Source organism: Arvicola amphibius, chromosome 2 (genome assembly GCF_903992535.2).
Source record: "Arvicola amphibius chromosome 2, mArvAmp1.2, whole genome shotgun sequence".
Taxonomy (NCBI): domain Eukaryota; kingdom Metazoa; phylum Chordata; class Mammalia; order Rodentia; family Cricetidae; genus Arvicola; species Arvicola amphibius.
Window position 1 is genome coordinate 18,779,189 of NC_052048.2, and position 13,363 is coordinate 18,792,551.

A 13,363-nucleotide genomic window follows, 5' to 3' on the forward strand; every position below is an offset into this window, starting at 1 on the left:
AGTTCATGTTTTTCTTCGCTATACTAAAAAACTAAACTTAGTAGTAGATATAATACAAAAAATGCTTATAATGAGTAAATATTGAAATTTAAGGTTAGAGAAAATCTTCAAGTTGACAGGAAATACATATCATTTCTTTAATTGCTATTTTGACACTTAAAAAGCAACGCTTCATTTAACTCACTACAAGAATGGAAACATAAACTTATCACAACTGGCAGCTTCAGTGTAAAGTAGATGAAATAGCTAAAAACATTACAATTCCAGCACCTTATGTTCTGATTACTTCATTTTTTTGTAGCAAAAAACTTACAAATAAATATTTAAGTAAAATAGTCAGAGAAACAATACAGCTTGGAAATTTGAATTAAGAAACATGAAGTAACAACACAGTTATCATTAGTGCAGATGGAATACCCACAGGAGAAGAGACAATAATATGCAGATTTCCAGATTTGTTGGCACTTAGCCCATCAGTGGTTTTCTCTACAGATGTGAGGACAGCAAACAATAGGTAAAGCGGAAGTTCTAGAACTTCTAACATCTGTGTACAGATTCCATCTTTTCACTTAATCATGCATGTCCTTGATATAAGCTTGTGAAAGAAATCCATAAAATAACGTAATATATTTTTGACTGCTACTTTTTACAGGCTGTCTATGTAAGATTCATAATCACCCAAGCAGAAAGCAGAATATCAGCGATACACATGTTATCACAGGGAATATTATTATGAGCAAGACAAGCAGCCCCAGTATTGTCCAAGGGTTCAGGAGTCCAGGGGAAAAATAACTTACAAATTCTGGGTCACCTGGAATGTCACCTGATGACAGACAAAATAATGGACAAAGTATGATCTCTGTGGCATAATTAGTGTCTATTGGCATTACCTAGGAAAATGATGTATGGAATTACTCACTGTATGTCAGCCACACTGCGATTGCCATCATCAGAAGTAAGCAAAGGATCCCAAGAGCCACTGCAATGAGATTGAAGAAAATTGTAAGAGATATAACTCTAAAGGCATCAAAATTGATAAGGGAATTTTCACCAGGACAATCCCATGGTTCACCACTAGCCATAACCTGGAGCTTCATATGACAAAGGGATGATGAACTCTAACGTTTTAAGCAAAATTCCAGAACACAAACTAACTCCTAAACCTAGTGTTCAGGGAATAGCTTAGAAGAGAGGACTAAAGATTGTAAAATACAGAGACTCAAGACAGGGAAGCTGCATTCAGCAATCTCAAAAATAGCATAACCTAAGCAAGACTAGCCCAACTACAATACCAGAGAACATGCCAATAAGGACAGGGGAAATCTCCACATGACCCCAGTCAATTGATGACAGGTGATAAAGAAAATAAATCTCTTCTAGGAATGAGCCCATAATTAGATATCTAATAGCAAGTGGTTAGCTCTAAAATACATGCATGTGAACAGCAATAAATGGAATGTTAGATCAAATATATAAACACATGTAAACATATTATTAAAAATTAAAGGGAAAGGAAACAATAGAGACAATACATTAAAGTAGGAGCATTAGGAGGAACTGGAAGTGTAACAGAGAAAGGGGAACAGGATATAATAATAATGGATGAAGATGATAAGTAAATTATATTTACCTGTATACACATGTCATAATTAAACCCTCTATTTTATATAATTAATAAATTCTAATGAGCTCTAAATAGTTTAAGTTTTAGATTTCTAGATGGCAGACAACTATTCTGTTTATAGCCTACATATAGAAGCAGTTCTCTAGGAGTTTAGATAAGTTTTGCCCATTCAGCCTTGAACTCTCAGTCTTCCTGACCCTGTCTCACAGGAAGCTGGAATGACAGGCTTGAACTGCCTCTTCCAGGTGCATACAGTTTATTTATCTTACAAACACTGAAGGCATAAGCACGATGCAGGTTGAAAACACCAAACTGTAATTAGCATGCCACTAAAGAGATCACAACTCAGCATGAAGAGGAAGGAAAGATCAATCTTGACAAACTTTGAGAAGCTGGAAGCCAGTCTAAAAATTCTGAACTCTATGTTTCCATCATAAAAAAATTATTGGAAGTCAGTTCTTTTCCTGTTTATTAACTATGTTTTTCTCAGAAAATAAGATATTTATCCTGTGACTTAAGGTCTTGGGTTCCAGGGTCCCGAATCTTATCACCACACTAACATAGCAGAAGTTTTCAGTTTAGACATTGAATGGGACAATATTTGAAGGACAAGGGAATGAGAGTAAAGACTTTAGACTTCCCTTGTGACCTGACTGTCGATGCTGATGATTGGCATTGGAATATCTTGTTTAGAAAGAGATTTGCTTTTAACACATACTTTTCTTTTCTTTTTTTGTGTTTGTTTGTTTATTTTGTTTTGTTTTATTTTTTCAAGAGTGAGTTTCTCTATAGCTTTGGAGTCTGTACTGGAACAAACTCTTGTAGACCAGGCTGGAATCGAATTCACAGAGATCTGCCTGCCTCTGCCTCCTGAGGACTAAAGCTGCGTACCACCACTGCCCAGCTATACTTTTCATTTCTTTAAGATTTTATTTCCTTAGAAAATTTGGTGTTTCCTCAGAATGTAGTTCATTTCTATAAGCCTCATATTTTAAATCATAATTTGATAAAATTAACAAAAAGCTGATGGTTTCTCAAATTTATAAAAATGTATTTAAGGGAGGCTAGTTGGCTTACAACTGTAATCCCATCATTTGAGAGGCTGAGCTGGGATAATCAAGGATTCTGGGCCACTTTTTGCAATATAGCACAGTTAATATTGGTCCTGGCTACTTGAGAACCTGACTCAAAAAAAATAGGGGCTGGAGAGATAGCTCAGTGGTTAAGAGCATTAGCTGCTCTTCTAGAGGTCCTGAGTTCAATTCCCAGCAGCCACATGGTGGCTCACAACCATCTGTAATGAGATCTGGCACCTTCCTCTGGTGTGTGGGCATACATGGAGGAAGAATGTTGCATACATAATAAATAAATAAATCTTTAAAAAATAACACAAGCCAAAAAATATTGAATTTTTTCAGTCTCAAATTTTACTTTGTAAATAAATGCTTCTATGTCTTCACTTCTTCCAGCAGTGATCACCTATTATCAGCTGGCAATCATCAGACAGTTTGCAATGTCTGGTGTGTACAGTGCCTAGGAGGAGAGCACTCACCTTTGTGGCAAACCTCTCTGGGCCCATGAGTCTCATCCTGACTGGCTGGACTCTGAGACTCTGAAGAGGACTCAAAAACTCTTGAGTTTGAATATATCACCTGCTGATTCCTCATTTTGGGCAGAAGCAAGAAGGCTTAAACTAAAATATTGTCTTGGGATGATGTCTAGGTAAAGAAAAAATTAAAATGTCCAAGTTTAAAACATTCCAGAATTTTATGCTGGGGTAGGGTGGAAGAGTATTAACTCCTTTAAAGATCTGAATGCTGCTCATTAGTGGATTTTAACCATAAATAAAGGATATTGAACATATAATTTTAGATCCTAGAGAAGCTAAATAGGAAGGTGACCCCCCAAAACATGTAGTTATCCTCCTGGATATTGGAAGTAGACAAGATTTCCAGGCAAAAATGGAGAGCTTGTGGGTGGGGGGGGGGAGATGGGGGTAAGGGTAGATGGGGAGAGAGAAGTAAGAAGGGGAGGATGGGGAGAGCTTGGGGGAATGGGACAGTTGAGATGGAGGAAGAGTGGAATTGGGAGCAGGGAATTATATATCTTAATTAAGGGAGCCATTTGAGGGTTGGCAAGAGACTTGACTCTAGAGGTGTTCCCAGGTGTCCAAGCAGATGTCCCCAGCTTGTTCCTTGGGCAGCTGAGGAGAGGGAACCTGAACTGACTCTATCCTATAGCCACACTGATGAATTTCTTGCATCTCACCATAGAACCTTCATCTGGCAATTGATGGAGATAGAGACAGAGACCCACATTGGAGCACTGGACTGAGCTCCCAAGGTCCAAATGAGGAGCAGAAGGAGAAAGAACATGAGCAAGGAAGTCAGGGCCACGAGGGTGTGTCCACCCACTGTGATGGGGCGGCTGATCTAATGGGAACTCACCAAGGCCAGCTAGACTGGGAATGATGGAGTGTGTGATCAAACTAGACTTTCTGAATGTGGCTGATAAGGAGGGCTGACTGAGAAATCAAAGACAAGGGCACTGGGTTTTGATTCTACTCCATGTACTGGCTTTGTCGGAACCTAGTCTGTTTGGATGCTCATCTTCCTAGACCAGGATGGAGTGGGGAGGACCTTGGACTTCCCACAGGGCAGGGAACCCTGACTGCTCTTTGGAGTGGAGAGAGAGGGGAAAGGGAAATGGGGGGAGAGGGTGAGGGAAATGGAAGGAGGTGAAAATTTGTAATAATAATAATGATAATAATAATAATAATAATAATAAAAGAAAAAAGAGAAAAAATATCTGAATGCTGTAAAGAGTGAAAAAGGTGGCTGGCTTCCAAAACATGATAATCAATAAACATATTATTAAATCATAAGTACTTATGATTTTTCTTGACTCTTCCATTAAACAGTATTTGAAGGGGCAATGAATAAACAGGTAATATTAAAATTTTTTTAGTGATCTCAATTCATTTCAAGTATATCTAAGACATTTTCATTGATGAAATTTTCTAAACTCATTTACAATTTCATTAATTCCCTAAAAATAAAATGTCTTCCTATTATAAAATTCGACAAAGTGAAGAAGAAAGTACATAAACCACTTGAACTAATCACCAACTAATTAATTCTATTGATCACTCTATATCACAACAAAAATCATAACACAAAGAAATTCTTCTCTTGAAGTTAAATTCCAACATTCACAGGCAGAACTAATACAGCCCTAATATGATCAACTGTCTTTCCTATCTCTGTTACTGTCATGCCGGCCATTTGTAACTGAATGGTATTTCTATAGAATAAGTATGATCCTGTGTAGAGGTGTCTGAAGGAATCAAAATTGCTGTTACCTATAGCCCATCCAGGTGGTGATGAAGGTGGAGGAAACTTGGGCTGTAGAACAAGTTGTCCTTTCCTGTTCTGCTTCCCCTCAGAAGCTCCAAATGAAACACAGAAGAGTCCCTTCTGCAAGATACTTCAGCGCTTAAAGTTCTGCCCCTCCTCTCTAGCAAAGTGAAAAGAGGAAATTTTATGTTGAGAGCTGATAGTGAAAGATCAGAATCATGAACTATGCCTGCCTGCATATGAAATAATTTCATTTCATATGCAGCAGAATCACATTTGTAACCAGTATTTCATGACTGAAAGGAAAAAGAAAGATACATTTTGAGAAAACATTGCCAATATTTTCAGCTAAAATATGTCATTAAAAGAAGCCATTGTTTAGAAAAAATGATTGAAACATCTCCATATGAATATTAGCATATATAGAATAAATGGGATGACTAAGTTCTTCAGTTCCAAATTTTAGTAATTTTCAGGAATTTTGTCTTAGATTAATATATATTAATATTTCAGATGAAATATTACTGTTTATTTTTTGATTTTTGTCTATTGAAGTCAATGTATATTAAAAATGCCATAGGACAGTCACATTCCGTTTGTGATTTTCTTGGTCTTTCCTGATCTACCCTTTAATCCACACATAATGTTTACAATGAAAGTTGTAACAAAGTCTTTCCACATTGGTTTCGTTGCTGTCATTTCTATGAGGCTGGACTATTAAACCCAAGCTCTTGCATGTCTTCCACAATAGATGAACCGTGAGCTACATGTTAGTCTTTTGAGGACGTGCTCATTTGTTTGTTTGGTTGGTTGGCTGCTGGTTTGGATTTTTGGTGCTGTTTCAGACAGAATCATGTTGTATACTAGTAATGGCCTGAAACTCACTATGAAGCCCTGGCTGGATTCAAGTTCATGATTCTCCTGCATCATCCTCCTCAGTTCTGTGTTACAGATATATATTACTGAAACAGTTTACACTGTGTGTGTGCCCTCCCCTCTCTCTGTGTGTGTGTGTGTGTGTCTGTGTGTTAGATGTGTATGATGACTGCAATATGACTTATATAAACAAAAACTTACATGCAACAAGGTATGACAATACACTGCTATAATCCAAGGATATAGGCAGGAGAATAATCAGAAGTGCAAGGACAGCTTGGTCTACTACATATTGATTTTCAGAAAACCAGAGCTATTAAGTGAGACCTTATCTGTAAAGCACCCCTCCTCTCTGACAGCAGGTATTATAAAGCAAGCCCATCCATCTCCTTTATTGTACTACATATGCCAGTCTGCAACTATCACCCTTCACTTTGTGTCGTGGGTCGGCAAATGTTAGGCCTCACCCCAAATGATGACAACTGACAATGAGATTTCCAACCTTAAAAAAACTGCACCCAAATAAACCTCTTTTCATTGTAACATACTCAGCGTATTTCTATGCTACAGCAACTGTGGTGAACCAGCATACACAATGAGTAGGTTCTTTATCCTATCATATAAACCTGGTAGTGGTAGTTAGTATTGTGGAGCTGAAAAGATCAAGCAGAAACAAGACTTGATCACAACTGTCAGAGATTGTCTATGCTAGATTTAGCTCTGAAAAAGACTATGAAGGATTATATTTGCTAGGTTAATTGAGGTGGGAAGATCCATCCATTGTAGCTAGTGCCATTTTCCTACACTGGGATCCCAGACTGTATAAATGAAGAGAGCAAGCTGAGTACAAATGCTCATTAATTTCTCTCTGATTTTTGCTATGATGAAATGTGACCAGCTGCCTCAAGCTCCAGCTCCAGTTATCTGTTTACCACGAAGGACTATAAACTTGAACTGTGAGTGAAAATGAACCCTTCATTCCCTATGCTGGCTTGTCTATGTTTTATCATAACAGAAAAAGAACCAAAGACGCTGTGATGGCAGGTTGTTTTGCTTTGTTTTAGAACAGAGTCCATGAGTAAAACTGAGGATGTGAGAAATTCACAGTAGTGAGAAAAATACCACTGATGACCTCAGGTCTGAGGATTCCCATCAAACTGCTTACAGAAAGGCTAATGCTGTTGAGACATTTTTCTGATTTCCATCCTTGATGGGAGGCTGTGGTACTCAGGACGAATACGGAGCAAATGCAGAGCACAAGAACATGTATGAGTGTTGTTTGTCTCCTCGCTCTCTGAAACTGTAATACATGCTCAACGTCCTTTCCATCCTTTCTGTGACAGCAGAATGGACAACAGATATGGTGTCAGCAGTGTGCTTGACAAACAAGGACAATAGTGTGAATAGAAAATGCATACATAATGGAGACAGAATCATACAAATTACTGGAACGGCAAATGAAGGAGCAGCTGCAAATTTTATCTACTGTTTATTATGAAGCTCTGAGTTTCTGATAAAGTCTTCAAATGAAGATGATTACGTTAAAGATTGACGCTCTTCACATCTAATTGACTGACAGTCACACTGCAGTTCATTGAGCAAAGTGTAGCACAAAGAGGAAGTATGAAACTTAATGACAGCCAGCTAATAAAACAGAAAAGTGAGAATTTTACAAAATGTTTTTCATTTTCTTTAATTTTTTCTTCTAAGTTCACTTTTGTGTAAAAACACATACAGATAAACATAAATATATATCCACTACATATCTATGTTTCTGGTTCCTTGCTGCAAGAATCACTTTTATTTGGAAAGCCACATCATGTGCCCACTCACTAGACTGCAACTAGGAAGCTGTGCACATCAGTGCAGTCACACCTTCTCACCTCTGGCCACACCCTCAGCCCTCAGCAGGCTTTATCATTTCACATCTGCAAACTGCTTTTCCTGCCCAAGCCGAGGAGGTTATATGGAATACCTAACAGTCCACGGAGAAGTTTAGTTTGAACCACTTTGCTGGGGAAACTCTCTTTTTTGGTCAGTTTCTAACCTGATGATACTTCTCTCCAGAGGTCAGACATTGATAACACTAAACTTCACACTTCTTAAAGCAAGAAAAAAAGAAAAAACCCTTCTCTTTTGAGATTTCCTGTACCCATAGTCACTAGATGTGTACTAGCATTTATAATCAGAGTTGTTCTAATATTCTGTGTTATTTTTATCGTACCTACCCACACAGTGCTTAGGTGTAGTGCTAGTGTGTCTTTCTGGTCCAGAGCATTGAGAGCATTTTGGGAATTCAGTAAGAGTAATAAAGGGACCCCTAAATGGTTTCAAATGAATATCTAGGCTCTTTCATATTGGGGAATGAAATCCATAACTAAACTTTTTGCCTCTTCAGTTCCAGTCCACTCACTATATTGGAGATATATAATTGGAGAGGAGATTCTCCAATTCTGCTACATCCTCTGTGGAGTCTATTGGTTCAGCTCATCCTGCTCAAAGCATTCGTTCTTTTAAATTTAATTTTTTCCTGACACATGGTCTGATATAGTCCAGGATGGCCCAGAAATGCTTTGTAGCCCAGACAGACATGGCCTCCTGATTCTCCTCCCTCCAGTTTTTGAGTTCTTCGGTTACAGTGTAAACCCTCACATTGTTCATTCACTTTGCATATTTTTTATTTTGATGAGATGTTTTATACTGGCTAGTTATCCAGTATGTCTAGGAATTCATCTATTTAAACAATCAAAGTAAACTGTGGTGCAACTTGCACCTTATCTCTTCAAAGCAACTCTCACACATTTTAAGTGAAGACACAAGTTTCTAATAGTTCAATATGCAAATAATCTTGTCTATTGTTCATATTCCTGATAAAAGTGTTCATATAGTGGACTGGACAGTTGGCTAAGCAGATCAGAACACTGACTGCTCTTCCCAAGGTCCAGATTTTGATTCCCTGAACCCACACAGGGCCTATCTGTATCCTCAGTTTTAGGGTCTCTGACTTCATCTCTAGCATCGAGAAGTAATAAGCTCATTATCTGGTACACGACATACATGCAGGCAAAACAACCATATATATAAAAAAGTAGTAGTTGTATTTTTTTTAAAAAAAACTGTTCACATACAGACCAGGTTGGCATTGATTAAATACTTGCCTGTACTCTTCACAGTACAAAGAGGCACAGAACATGGTGAGTTAAAGGAAAACTGAGTTAGTATGAGATTATAGGAGAGCTTGATGAACATGTCATTTTCTCCAGTCTTTCTTGCTGTTCTCTGTTGTCACATTGGGTGCACAGGGGTAACACGCTCAAGGCTATATGTGAGAAGATGTGGATATGAGCATAGTGAGGAAACTTTTTAAGAGATCTACTGAAAAATGAAACATAATTCTTGAAAATATTGAATAATTTACCAGTGTGGAACCATAAAAGGTAAGTTTTAAAAAAGAACACTAATTTTAGTTTTATAAATTAACAGATAACTTCAAAATATTGAAAGACAAATTATCATTATAAAGTATCAATATTGTAAGACATAAGTCATAATACTCAGAGAAATATAGACCTCACCCAATGGTGAATGAAGATACAACTTGAGTTCAAACATTTGTTTCCTCCTTTGAGAATTCTTTGCTTAGACCTGTACCCTACTTTTAATTGGGTTGTTTTCTTTCTCTTTAAATATTTATTTATTAATTTTACAACTGTAGTGATGAGTGGCGGGCTGTGTTCCTGCCGCCCAGCTCCCGGCTGCCTGGCTAGCTTAAGCCCCAAAATAACAACACACAAACTGTATTCATTTAAACACTGCCTGGCCCATTAGTTTCAGCCTCTTACTTACTTCTTGACTAACCCATATTTAGTAATGTGTGTAACACCACGAGTGTTGTATTATCGGGAAAGATTCAGCACATCTGACCTGGCAGCTGGCTCCATCTCATCTGTCCCAGACAGGAGAGGCAGGGCAATTGCCAGAGGCATCTGCCTCACTCCCAGCATCTTGTTCTGTCTACTCCACCCACCTACGTTCTAACCTATCAGGCCAAGCAGTTTCTTTATTAATTAACCAATGAAATCATCAGATAGATAGAAGACACACCTACATCATACAACCTAAACTCAGTTTTTCCTTCTTCCCATTCCCTTTCCCCATTTCTCCTCTACCCCTCCCTCATCCACTCCTCTATTTCTATTGAAAAATTGGCAGGCCTCCCATGGATATCAAGAAAACATAGCGTATCAAGTTACTGTAAAACTCCTTTTTATTAAGGCTGGGCATATCAACCCAGTATGAGAAGTAGGGTCCCAAAAGCCAGGAAAAGAAACAGACCCTTTTCCCACTGTTAGGAATTTCACAAGAAGACCAACAATACAACATATTTGCAGAGGTCTTAGATCAGTTCCATGTATGCTTCCTGATAGTTGGATTAGATTCTGAGAGCTCCTATAAATCCAATTTAGTTGATTCTGTTTATTGTGATGTCCTTGATCCCTCTGGCTTCTATAATCCCTCCCTCCTCTATTCAGCAGGATTCCCCAGGCTTAGCATAAAGTTTGGCTATGGGTCTCTGCATCTATTTCCTCAAGTTTGTTAGCTGAAGCCTCTTTGTTAACAAGTGGAATAAGCACCAATTCCAGCACATCTAATAGGCAGAATAGATTGTAGGTCAAAGATTATGTGGTTGGGTTGATGCCCAATCCTTCCATTGCAAGTCTTGCCTGATTACATGAGATCCCACTTCAGGCTACCCTACTGCTAGGAGTCTTAGCTGAGGTCATCCTTGTAGATTCCTGGGAGTTTTCACTTGTCTCTTTTAATACTTTTGTCCACTCCCACCTGATCCCTTATGTTCCCATCCACACCTGCCCCCAGTCCACCCATGAAATCTCTTCTATTCCCCCTATGCAGGGAGAGCTGAGCAATGCCTTTGAGTCCTTCTTGTTACTTATCATCTCTGAGTCTGTGGATTGTATCATAGTTATGTTTTACTTTTCAGCTGCTATTCACTTTGAAGGGAATACGTACAATGTTTGCCATAAATTCCTGTGTTGAAGTCTTGCTCATCAGGTGCACAGTAGCCATATGGTCAAATCTACAGAAAGTTCTGTCAACTCTCAGTTACTAGATCTTTGTAAAAACTGCCTCGGGAGTGAATTCACACTGTTCCTGAAGAGTGACTGTGTTCTCCAGAGTTGGCTGTTACGAAAACTGTAGAGGATTCTTCTCTACTTCTGCTTTTCTGTCATTACCATTTGATTTCTCCATTTTCCAAATATTTCCATGTGGTTCCTTCATAGTGCCACCTGCCATGTTGATGAGTAGATAGGGCTGCCAAGTCTTGTACATCATAACCTGCCAGACTCTGAGCCTAATGCATCTCTTTTCTTCATAAATCATTCAGCCTTGGGTATTTTGTTACAACAATCATTTGAGTTGGTAAAATGCATTTATTGACTTGTTTCCCTTTTAATATCTTAAAACCTTAGTTTATTTTACAATATCCTAGCTATTTAGAATGCCTTTTGACTACATTCATCCTCACCCCTTTGTCTCCTTCGCATCCTCTGTCAAAATCTTTTTTAGACTTATACATGTCTTTTTAAATACTGGTATCTTTTTTTAAGCTGGTCATTTTATTTTTTCCTTTTATTATTATTATTATTATTAATTATTATTATTATTATTAAAAATTTCCTGCCTCCTCCACACCTCCCATTTCTCTCTCCCTCCTTTAACTCCCCTCTCCCATCCTTTCCAGTCAAAGGAGCAGTCAGGCTTCCCTGCCCTGCGGGAAGTCCAAGGTCCAACTCACTCCATCTAGGTCCAGGAAGGTTCTCATCTAAATAGACTAGGCTTCCCAAAAGCTAGTACATGCGGTAGGGTATCTTTTTGTTTAGTTTTGTGCTTCACTGATTTGTTTGTTTTTTCTCTAGGGTCCCTATATCTGGCTTTGCCTGTGGAAAAGTCAAATTCTTTTTCTAACATTGTAGACCATGGTATGGAATCCAGGAGAAAGGTGTGCAGTCTAGGGCTGTTGGGCAGGGTTAAAAGAGTTTAGTGGGCAGTGGGTAGTGTGCAGTGTTTTACCTGGGATCTTCTTGCTAATCTGACCACTGGCAAAGCTGTCAGGGTATGGGCCATAATGTGGAGCCCCAGGAAACATATACATTTTGGGATAGCTGGGTTGATTTTACGGAGTGTTAGTGGGTGTGGAGCAGTGTTTTAAATAGTTTTTCTGGATCCCACTTGGCCCCTAATAAATTCTAAGGCTTTTTTGAAAGTAGTAGGCTGGTATATGGAGCCCAAGGGTGGTGGTAGAGTCTGGGGTTGTTGGGCAGGCATAAAAAGATTAAATTGGGAGGTGGCCCATACATACATGGGATCCATAGGCCCAACCTGGACTTCAGTAAAGATGCTGGGGCTGGGGTCCATAGATTTGCCCTCTGCTCAGTTAAAACTTAAGTCTCCTTCTGTAGTTGTAGGCCAAGATATTGGAATACACACTTATACAGCCCCTTTTGAGTCAGTACTGCAGTTCCTCAGAAAACCTGAAATCAAGCTACCAGAAGGTTGGTTTATACCACTCTCTACATTTATCCAAAGGATGTCCAATCATACCAAAAGGAGACTTTCTCAACTATGTTCATAGCAGCTTTGTAATAGCAAGAATGTCTAAAATATCAAATGGCACTCAATTAAGGAATGGATAAAGAAAATTTAGTACATTTATACAATAAAGGCATTGCTCAACTGTTAAAAGCAATGACATCAGAAAGTCTGAAGGCAAATGGGTGGAATTAGAAAAAATCTTCCTGAATGAGGTAACCCAGACTGGGAAAAGACAAATATGGTATATGTTCAATCATAAGAAGAGATTAATTGTAAAATCAAGGATAACTGAGTCTGAGAAACAAAGTAACAAAGAGTCTTCAAAAGGGGACACCCAGATCTCCCTGAGAAAGGAACATAGAAAAAGTATCATGAATTGAATGCAGACAGGTGAGGATGTGAACATAAAAATTCAGGTTTGGGGGAATAAAGGGTGCAAATACTGAAAGAGACTACTGGAAAGAGGGGCCATTTCACAGTCAGGCAAAAAACCTGATGCGAAAGAAACTCCCAGGAATCTACAAAGATGACCTCAGCTAAGATTCTTAGGTATAAGGGATAAGTAGCCTGCACTGGCCATCTCCTGTGAGCAGACCAGGCTTCAAGGGGAGGGAGTGGGAAAACAACCCAGTCCCACAACCTTTGGCCTATAGCCTGTACCGTGTCTTGGCTGTTCTGGGTTAATGGTGGCCTAGAGACTGGGGTTTCTATTGCTGTGATGAAACACGATGACCAAAGGGAAAGTTGAAAGGACAACGTTTATTTGAATAACACTTCAGCATTGCTGTTCATCACCAAAGGAAGTCAGGACAAAACTGAAACCTGGCAGGAACCAGAAGGCAGAATCTGATGCACAGGCCATGGAGAGGTGCTGCTTACTGGAAGTTTCCCC